Source organism: Budorcas taxicolor, chromosome 4, assembly GCF_023091745.1.
Source record: "Budorcas taxicolor isolate Tak-1 chromosome 4, Takin1.1, whole genome shotgun sequence".
Lineage (NCBI taxonomy): Eukaryota > Metazoa > Chordata > Mammalia > Artiodactyla > Bovidae > Budorcas > Budorcas taxicolor.
In genome coordinates, this window is record NC_068913.1 from 33,486,393 (window position 1) to 33,496,629 (window position 10,237).

The 10,237-nt window shown below is 44.6% G+C and overlaps 1 long non-coding RNA gene and 1 other non-coding gene across 2 annotated transcripts; both read left to right on the top strand.

Moving 5' to 3' along the window:
- The first annotated feature begins 6,873 nt into the window (after positions 1-6,873).
- On the top strand, positions 6,874-9,803 carry LOC128046762 (uncharacterized). The gene is made up of 3 exons (XR_008199273.1): positions 6,874-6,944; positions 8,709-8,734; positions 9,235-9,803. It is a non-coding gene; the product is annotated as an uncharacterized LOC128046762 (long non-coding RNA).
- On the top strand, positions 8,792-8,864 carry LOC128047096 (small nucleolar RNA SNORD93). The gene has a single exon (XR_008199288.1). It is a non-coding gene; the product is annotated as a small nucleolar RNA SNORD93 (small nucleolar RNA).
- Positions 9,804-10,237: the final 434 nt, after the last annotated feature.

Here is a 10,237-nt window from a genome sequence, read left to right on the forward strand (position 1 = left end):
GAGAAAAAGAAATGAAAAAAGGCAAAATGGCTGTCTGAGGAGGCCTTAGAAGCAGCTGAGAAAAGAAGAGAAGCGAAAGGAAAAGGAGAAAAGGAAAGATATATCCATCTGAATGCTGAGTTCCAGAGAATAGCAAGGAGAGATAAGAAAGCCTTCCTCAGCGATCAATGCAAAGAAATAGAGGAAAACAATAGAATGGGAAAGATGAGATCTCTTGCAGAAAATTGGAGACACCAAGGGAATATTTCATGCAAAGATAGGCACAACAAAGGACAGAAATGATATGGACCTAACAGAAGCAGAAGATACTAAGAAGAGGTGGCAGGAAACACAAAGGAACTACACAAAAATAGTCTTAATGACCTGGATAACCAGGATGGTGTGATCACTCAACTAGAGCCACACATCCTGGAGTGTGAAGCCAAGTGGGCTTTAGGAAGCATTACTACAAACAAATCTGGTGGAGGTGATGGAATTCCAGCTGAGCTGTTTCAAATCCTAAAAAGATGATGTAGTTAAAGTGCTGCACTCAGTATGCCAGCAAATTTGGAAAACTCAGTAGTGGCCACAGGACTGGAAAAGGTCAGTTTTCATTCCAGTCCCAAAGAAAAGCAATGCCAAAGAATGTTCAAACAAATTGCACTCATTGCACATGCTAGCAAGGTCATGCTCAAATTCCTTCAAGCTACGTTTCAATAGTACATGAGCCAAGAACTTCCAGATGTACAAGCTGGATTTAGAAAAGGCAGCAGAACCATAGAGCAAATTGCCAACATCTGCTGGATCACAGAAAAAGCAAGGGAATTCCAGAAAAACATTTACTTCATTGACTACGCTAATGCCTTTGTGTGGATCTCAACAAACTGTGGAAAATTCTTAAAGAGATAGGAATACCAGACCACCTGACCTATCTTCTGAGAAACCTGTATGCAGGTCAAGAAGCAACAGTTAGAACTGGACATGGGAAATGGACTGGTTCCAGATTGGGAAAGGAGTGCGTCAAGGCTGTATATTGTCACCCTGCTTATTTAACTTCTATGCAGAGGCCATCATGTGAAATGCTGGGCTGGATGAAGCTCAAGCTGGAATCAAGACTGCCGGGAGAAATATCAATAACTTCAGATATGCAGATGACACCACCTTTATGGCAGAAAGCAAAGAGGAACTAAAGAGACTCTTAATGAAGGTCAAAGAGGAGGGAGAAAAAGCCAGCTTAAAACTCAACATTAAAAAGACAAAGATCATGGCATCTGGTACCATCACTTCCTGGCAAATAGATGGGAAAAAAATGGAAACAGCGACAGATTTTATTTTCTTGGGCTTCAAAATCACTGTAGACGGAGACTGCAGTTAGTTATGAAATTAAGACGCTTGCTCCTTGGAAGAAAAGCTATGACCAACCTAGTGAAGAAAGTGAAGTCACTCAGTCGTGTCCAACTCTTTGTTACCCCATGGACTGTAGCCTACCAGGCTCCTCTGTCCATGAGATTTTCCAGCCAAGGGTACTGGAGTGGGTTGCCATTTCCTTCTCCAGGGGATTTTCCCAACCCAAGGATCGAACCCAGGCCTCCTGCATTGTAGGCAGACGCTTTACCGTCTGAGCCACCAGGGAAGTTAGACAACCTAGACAGCATATTAAAAGCAGAGACACCGCTTTGCCGACAAAGGTCTGCATAGTCAAAGCTATGGTTTTTCCAGTAGTCATGTATGGATGTGAGAGTTGGACCATAAAAAAGGCTAAGCATGGAAGAATTCATGCTTTCGAATTGTGGTGCTAGAGAAGACTCTTCAGAGCCTGTTAGACAGCAAATAGATCAAACCAGTCCATCCTAAAGGAAATCAATCCTGAATATTCATTGGAAGGAGTGATGCTAAAGCTGAAGCTCTAATACTTTGCCCACCTGATGCGAAGAGCTGACTCATTAGAAAAGACCCTGATGCTGGGAAAGATAGACGGCAGGAGGAGAAGGGGACAACAGAGGAGGAGATGGTTGGATGGCATCACAGATTCACTGGACTTGAGTTTGAGCAAACTCCAGGAGATGGTAAGGGACAGGGAAGCCTGGTGTGCTTCAGTCCATGGGGTTGCCAAAAGTCAAACATGACTTAGTGACTGAACAACAGAATTTGAACAATCATATAAGTGTACAACTGAACAAAGCTCATCTTCAATTATTCTCTACCCCACATGCCTCCACTAAGATGCAAACAAGGAGGAGCTCTTTCTTATGTCCATCTAGCAATCCTGTACAGGACAGTCTCACTACTACTGACCTAAAAATCCCCTGTGTGCCACCTATTCGTCCTCTCTCTCCCCAAACCTCTGGCAACCACTGATCTTTTTTTTTTGTTTCCATAGTTTTACTTTTCCAAAATGCCACATAGTTGGAATCAAACAGTAGGTAAGCTTTTCGGGTTGGCTCCTTTCACTTAGTAATATGTGATTATGTAATTGCATATTATGTAAACTTAGGAAATTAAGTTTCCTTCATGTTTTTTCATGGCTTCACAACTCACTTCTTTCTAGTATAGAATAGTACTCCATAGTTTGGATATACCACAATTTACTTATCCATTCACCTACTGAAGCCTGGTGGTTTCCAAGCTTTGGCAATGATGAATACATAAACCCACAGTAAACATCTATATGCAAGTGTTTGTGTGGGTGCAAGCTTTCAGCTCATTTGGGTAAATACCAAGGAGCTTGACTGCTGGATTATTTGGTAAGAACATGTTTACTTTGGTAGAAAGTGAAAGTGAAGTCGCTCAGTCATGTCCGACTCTTTGCGACCCCATGGACTGTAGCCTACCAGGCTCCTCTGTCCATGGGATTTTCCAGGCAATAGTACTGGAGTGGATTGCCATTTCCTTCTCCAGAGGATCTTCCCGACCCAGGGATCGAACCCAGGTCTCCCGCATTGTAGACAGACACTACCGTCTGAGCCACTACCAAACTGTCTTCCAAGTGGCTGTGCCATTTCGCATGCCTGCCAGCAACGAAGAAAGTTGCTGGTTATTAATACATCCTCACTAGCATTTGGTGTTGTCAGTGTTTTGGAAGTTAGCTCTTCCAATAGATAGATAACGGCATATCACTGTTGTTTTAATTTGCAGTTTCCTAGCGACATATGATAGGGAGCATCTTTTCATATGCCATTCCATTGCTTTTGCTGTACTCTGCTCATTGGAAGAAATTCAACAGGTCCAGCCCACACTCAAGAGAAACGAACTACACAAGGGCATGAATAGCAGGAGATGGGGCCACTGGGATCATCTCAGAGGCTGCCCGACACAATTAGATTGAGAAGAGTGGAGGAGAGCAATTAGAAACAGTGCTTTTGAGGACACTTGCTATCAAGAGAGGGCTTTCCAGGTGGCCCTAGTGGTAAAGAATCTGCCTGCCAATGCAGGAGACATAAGAAATACTAGTTTGATACCTAGGTTGGGGAAATCCCCTGGAACATGGCATGGCAACCCACTCCAGCATTCTTGCCTGGCTAATCCCATGGACAGAGAAGACTGGTAGGCTACGGTTCACAGAACTGCAAAGAGTCAGACATGACTAAAGCGACTTAGCATGAGGCACGCACACTAGCAAGAGAAAAAGAAATAAGCAGTTAGTTGCAGAAGGATGTGGAGTTAAAGGATGTTTTCATTTTATTTGTTTTACAACTAGAGCATGCTTATCAATAAAGGTGATATATTTGATATAGTGAATAGAAAACATGAAATAGAAATCTATTTTATACCTTTATTTCTAAATTTTCCAGATGTCTTGTGAACAACTATGTTTGAGCAACAAACCTGAGAGGGCATTTTTAAAATAGTCTGTTTTGTATCCATTCTGGAGGTCAGAAACAAGTACAGTTGTATCCCAGTGCTTCCAGCATGCTTACCTGTACAACCTCTAATCGCTGAAATCAGCCACATTTCAGCCATCATCCGCTTCTACTGAGGCAAATGAAACCAATAGGCCTCCATGAGAGCAAACATTCTCTCCTGGCTTGAAAACAAGCCTACAGCTGCTTGGAAGAGGCAGGCTGCTGGGCAGAGAACAGCATGTGGCAAATGGCCCACTGACGCCAATTAAAATGTTACCCAACTGCTGTGATCATCTAAATCATAAATAATGTCTTCAGTTGCTTTATCTCCTGACTCTACAGCAACACAACAAACTGTGCACTAAACAGAGACAAAAGGAAATGAATGGGCCAATTAACTGGCGAAAGCAAATGTCCCAGATCTGTATCCGATGTTAGTCCACTGGAAACAAATAAGGATCAGACAACTGCAGGGTTGGGGGAGGACGATAAAAAATGTGCTTTCTTGCCCTTCCACCTTTAGAACCAATGCAAAACAAGACACAGAAGGGAAATGAAAGTGTTAGCTTTACTGCTGATAATAAGATTGTGATTTTAGAGCTGAGTCTGTTCTACTCCCTATCCTAACCTTGGGTCACTGTTATCTTATATTGGTGCTGGGCAATGAGGGAAGAAAAAGAACATGAACCTTCACAGCTTACAGCCTCCTAATGGATTTGCTCTTCTTTGAGAAAGAGGAGCCATTGGACATCACCTGCCATGACATATATGGGGGCCAAAAATTTAAAGTGAGTAAAATGCAAGATCTTGTTTTTGCAGGATTGGTAAGAAATACTATCTTTTATTCAGTTTGGACTACTGAAAATCACAAAGGTTAAGGGAGTGACACTTATACCCAGATGACAGTACACTGAACCAAGAAAACCCTCAATGGCTTCCAAATGGTCATGTCTCAACCCTTGTCTAGGGGGAGACATCAGAGAAGATTACAGTCTTGAAAACAGGGAACAGGTGAGGATGGATGCCAACAAGCTTACCCCAGTTTGTGTGCTCTCAAAGTTCATGTTAGAACAAGATTTTATTGAAATTCCTTCTTTTCTGGAAGGGAATGAGGAAAGGGTGGACAGAGGCTCAGGGCATTTGCCTGCAGAAGTTCTTTCACAAAGAGACATGGCATGGTGAGTGCGGGTGGGGGTGGGAGGGTTCCTCTCTAGCAGCAGGGCAAATACACACCAAGAAAGGAAATCCAGCAGGTTTTTATCAAGCATTCAGAGTGCACCAAGCTCTAGGCCATGTCCTGGGAATGCAGGAATAAACTCAGACTTATGGAGACCCAAAAAGCTACATTCTGGGATAAGACCCCCACCACGATCATCACTATGAGCCTTGAAGAGTTTCACAGCATGAATACTCAACCACTGTGGAGGTTCAGTAGCGAATCCCTTTCCCTGGAGTCATTTCCCACTTACTCAGATATGTTCCAGGCACTATGGTGAATTCAGAGGATCCAGCAGAGGAGAAGCTGAGTCCCCATTAGGCTTACGTTCCATTGTGGCAACAAGTCTCCTTTTGGAGAACACCCTAATGTGTGCTCTACTCCACCAGAAATTCTGTATGATCTAAAAGTCCCTCTAGTCTATGACTCTTCTTTAACTCTCTTGGTTTCGCCTATATCGTGAAGCAAGCTTCCTGCTACTAATACTAGATTCAGCCTAGACACCCTCTCCTCCAGAAAGCTTTCCCTGATGTCCTTAGGAGACTGGGCTTGGTGGCTTGACCCTGTGGCACACTGCATTTTATGTTCCTTGAAAGCAGGAGCAGTTTCTCATTCAACACCATTCCCCCTCCTGCCCCCTAGCTTGATTGCAAGCTGGAATCAAGATTCCTGGGAGAAATATCAACAACCTCAGATACGCAGATGATACCACTCTAAGAGCAGAAAGTGAAGACGAACTAAAGAGCCTCTTGATGAAGGTGAAAGAGGACAGTGAAAACGCCGACTTAAAACTCAACATTCAAAACACTAAGATCGTGGCATCCGGTACATCATGGCATGTCGACCTTTGCCAACAAAGGTCCCTATAGTCAAAGCTATGGTTTTTCCAGTAGTCATGTATGGATGTGAGTTGGACCACAGAGAAGGCTGAGCATGGAAGAACTGATGGTTTCTAACTGTGGTGCTGGAGAAGACTCTCGGACTGCAAGGAGATCAAACCAGTCAATTCTAAAGGAAATCAATCCTGAATATTCACTGGAAGGACTGATGCAGAAGCTGAAGCTCCAATACTTTGGCCACCTGATGGGAAGAGCCAGCTGACTCATTGGAAAAGACCTTGATACTGGGAAAGATTGAAGGCGGGAGGAGAAGGGGACCACAAAGGATGAGATGGTTGGATGGCATCACCAACTCAATGAACATGGGTTTGAGCAAACTCTGGGATATAGTGAAGGACAGGGAAGCTTGCCATGTTGCAGTCCATGGGGTCCAAAAGTGTTCGACTGGACTTAGAGACTGACAACAACCACCCACCCCCCAGCATAGATCAGGGTGCCTACTGCTGAGTGTGTACTTGTTGATGTATACTTGTTGCCCTAAACAGTCTCTCCAACCAAAATGATCTAAAGTGCTCCAGTACCTAGGAAGTCTCAATTCTCAAAATTCCAGGGACAGATTAAGGATAGAACCAAGTATAAAAGCAAAGCTGGGGACTTCTGGTGGCTTGCAGACTATCCTGGGGAAAGGCATGGGATACTTGAGGTGGGGAGGGGGGGGACAGGCAGAAATACCTAACATTATTCAAGTGCCAGAAGCTCCCTTGAATCTGCCTCAAGGTAAATGGACACCCCTCTTAGGGAGAGGTTTCGGTGGGTCAGCTTTGAGGCCCTAGCTGCGGGAGGCCGGGGCAGCCGCCCGCTCCTCTCGCCCCAGGCCCCCGGCAGGAGGCGCGCGAGGGCCTCAGGGTGCCGCTGGCTGGGAGGAGCGGGCGCTGGGCTGGGTCCCGGGCCGGGCGGGGCTCTAGGGCAACTTTTTGGTTGGTCGCCGCCGGGGGCTGATCGCCCAGGCCCCTCTTAAACTGGGTGTCTCCCTGTCTCTCTCCCCTTTCTGCCTCCGCGCGCGACTCGGTAAGTGGCTTTCGACCAGCTCGACGCTGGAGCCCTCCGCGTGGCCCGGGGGTCTCTGCAGTGGCACTTGCCAGGGCCGCCCCTGCTCTCCGCGCGTCCGCCCCATGTGGGCGGCTAGGGCTAGTCTTCGACCCCAGCTCGGCTCCCCCTCAGAGAGGCCTCCCAGGCCCCAGGGGAGCCGCTGTGAGAGCTCTTCTGCGGCCAGGACATCCTCAGGGTACCGGGGACCCTTCCTCCCCAGAAATAACTCTCTTGGCGCCTAAGGTCCCTCTTTCCCCCAGGGGCCGAGGCGCGCGTCACTTGTGCCTGGGACCCCGATGCTCGAGGGATCCGGGCCACATGGAGCTTCAAGCTCCTTTTGCAATGAAAAGAGAAAAAACAAACAAGACTCTTGGAGGAACCGACCCGGGACGGAGGCGCAGAGCCCTGGACGGCGTCCGAGTTGGGGCGCACGCGGGGCCCCCGCCTGCCCCGGGGCTCTGGGGACTCTGACATGGTCTATTTAGGAAGCGGGTGAGATCACGGGCCTGAAACACTTTAGCCTTCAAGGCAGAGCAGTGTTAGTTCCGGTCTTAGCAAGAAACGGAGGTAATTTCGCCCACACAGGCGTTCCCCCTCCGCAAATGCCTCTCAGTTGCCACTTCGCTCTGTGGTTGCGCTCTTGAAAAGGTCTGCGTGACGCGTGTGGGAGCGGTTAGCTACTGTGAGCCTTGAGGAGGGAGCAGTTTCTCTCCCCCACATTCCTTTTTCAGCACTGACAGTAAATTATGCAGCATGGGACCCTCTTTCATAACGTGTGTGGAGTCTCATGAGCGTGAGGCCCGTCATCGTTTCCTGGCCTGAGAAAAAGTCGGAACCTCTGGGGTTCTGACTTGTGTCCGCCAAGATAAACAGGAAAAGTGGCCCTAGAGAAAGTTTCTCTCGAGGAAGCGTTTCTAAGTTTCACTCTGGTCCTCAGCATTAGAGGGCATTTTAAGTGTTTTACCGGGATACATTCCTATCGAAAGCGTTACTCCCCGGATTTAATAAAACTTGTAAAGAGCTCAATTTATACCTGACTGAATGAAGGAATCGTTATCATTGGTGCCGCTTAGTAATCTCTTGAAATGGGAGGCTTGTGGGATATTTACATGTTTGCCTCAGTGGTGAAAGACCCTTTTACTGATCAGAAAGTATCTGATTTCACTGATGCGAGCTGTGTCCTAAGCACGCCCCCCCCCCCCTTTTTTTTTAAACAATTCCCTTTAGGAGAGGAACGTGGCTGAGAGCCAGTGTCTATTTAAAGACTGTGGGAACTGAGCAAGTGTTGACAGGACTGTTCTCAATTCGATGGCCTCTGCCTCTATACACTAGTTTCAGGCTTCCTTTGCTTTTTTTTTTTAATGTGAAGTTTGTTTCCATCTTTCATAGATAAATACTGTTACCAGTAATGTTTATATTTTTTCCCCAAGTTGATATTGTTCCATGCTAGTGTAACAAGGAGATAAAGTTAGAAAGATGGTGACGCCCAGGGTGTCTCCTTGCTGGGAATTTCAGGAGATTCCCAGTGTCAGGAAATTGGGAACATATTGCTGTTTTACAGGAATTCTACCCCAAGTTAGCTCTTTAGTCACCAAAGGTAAATAGCCCAATAAGATACTCTTTACCAAAAAAAAAAGACACAAAATGCCCAAAACAATATTGTAAAGTAATTATCCTCTAATTAAAATAATTTTTTAAAAATTAGTGGTATTCTTAACATTGTTTCTCTCTCTTTCCTACCAGGCTGACAAGATGCTGACAAGCTTAAGGTATGGACCAAATGGAGAAAATGTGGCTTGAGTTATTAAATAGTTGGATAGAATTCTTGGCCAAGGATGAGAACCCTAATCTGATTGGATATCCTCTGCTCTGATGGGTTAAAGGATTTACCTGAGGCCAATTTGATGGGCAGGAATTTATTAAGTGCAATCACATCCTCCCCCTTTAAACATTATAGTTTAAATAAAATGGGGGGGGGGCTCTAGTAAATAGATAAGACTTTATTATGCCAAGAGCAGTGTTATTTTACAAAAGTATTTTTAAGTGATTGGCATCTAATCTTTGAAGATGTTTATCTATGGCAGTGGTGGCCGTTTTGAGTTTTAATGTCAGAATATTGCTATGCCTGATTTGACAATATGTAGTTCATTGGGGAATTCATTTTCCTTACCTGAACTGCTTTTATAAACATGGTTTAGTCACTATATTTTCTTAATATCTAATTTAGTAATTGCTGCTCTAATTACCTACTGTGATACTTCTCTTACAGGGCTGGTGCTTGAAAGAAGCTTTTCCAGGAGAAGGTGTATTTGAACATGAGATGATTGATATACAGAATAGAGCTTTTTGCTAATTGTCTTTTCATGGTGGTAGCAGGGGTGAATTTAAAAAAAAAAAAAACTGCCAAGTATCTGTAAGAATATATATCTACCCTGTAGAGAATTTTCAGCAGAATTCAATTCCATTATTTAAAACAGTTTTTTAAAATAAGATCCAGCCTGAATCTTGACACAGTAGCTAGACTAGCTATTCTACAACTATCTTAAGAGAATTTGGCTAGCTGCTTTAATTTACAAAGGTTATTTTTAAATCCCATTCTTTTGACTATGCTAAACCTCGGGGTTTTGTGCTTGCAGTTTTGTCTAATCATTCTGATGATTAAATTTGACCCCTTGTATAGAGGACAGATCAGTGGAGTTTGTTGCATAGCATTTTGAGGGTTGGGGCTGAGGAACTGTTCTATACTTTGATTATAGTGGTAATTCCATTTGTCAGAAATTTTGAGTGAGTTTTACTGAATGTAAATTCAATTTCAATAAATATGACTTAAAAACTTTCCCTTTCTGGCATCTTAAATGACATTTCCAATGAAATCTGTGGGAAGAGGGTCTTGGGTCAGTGATTAAGCTGCTGAGAATAAAGTGGGCAAAAACATCAAAATCACCTTGGGGTCATCTAAGTGTGTAAATGCTTGAGAAACAGTCAAGGGATGTGTTAGCTTACCCATCAAGGGTATACAAGTTTTCTTTATAGATGTTTCAGACAACAGCTTTTGGCAGGGTGTGAGTGGTATGACACTTCCGTGTCTCTTGACAATGTATATAAGTAGCCACGTGGTAGCAGAAAATGAAGTGTGAAAATTACGCGACAAAATTTAGGCTGGCTTGGGCAGATACTGGCTAAACCAGGGAATTAAGTGAGGCGTGAGGTTCTAGTGAAAGTTGCTCAGTCTGACTCCGACCCCATGGACTGTAACCTGCCAGGCTCCTCTA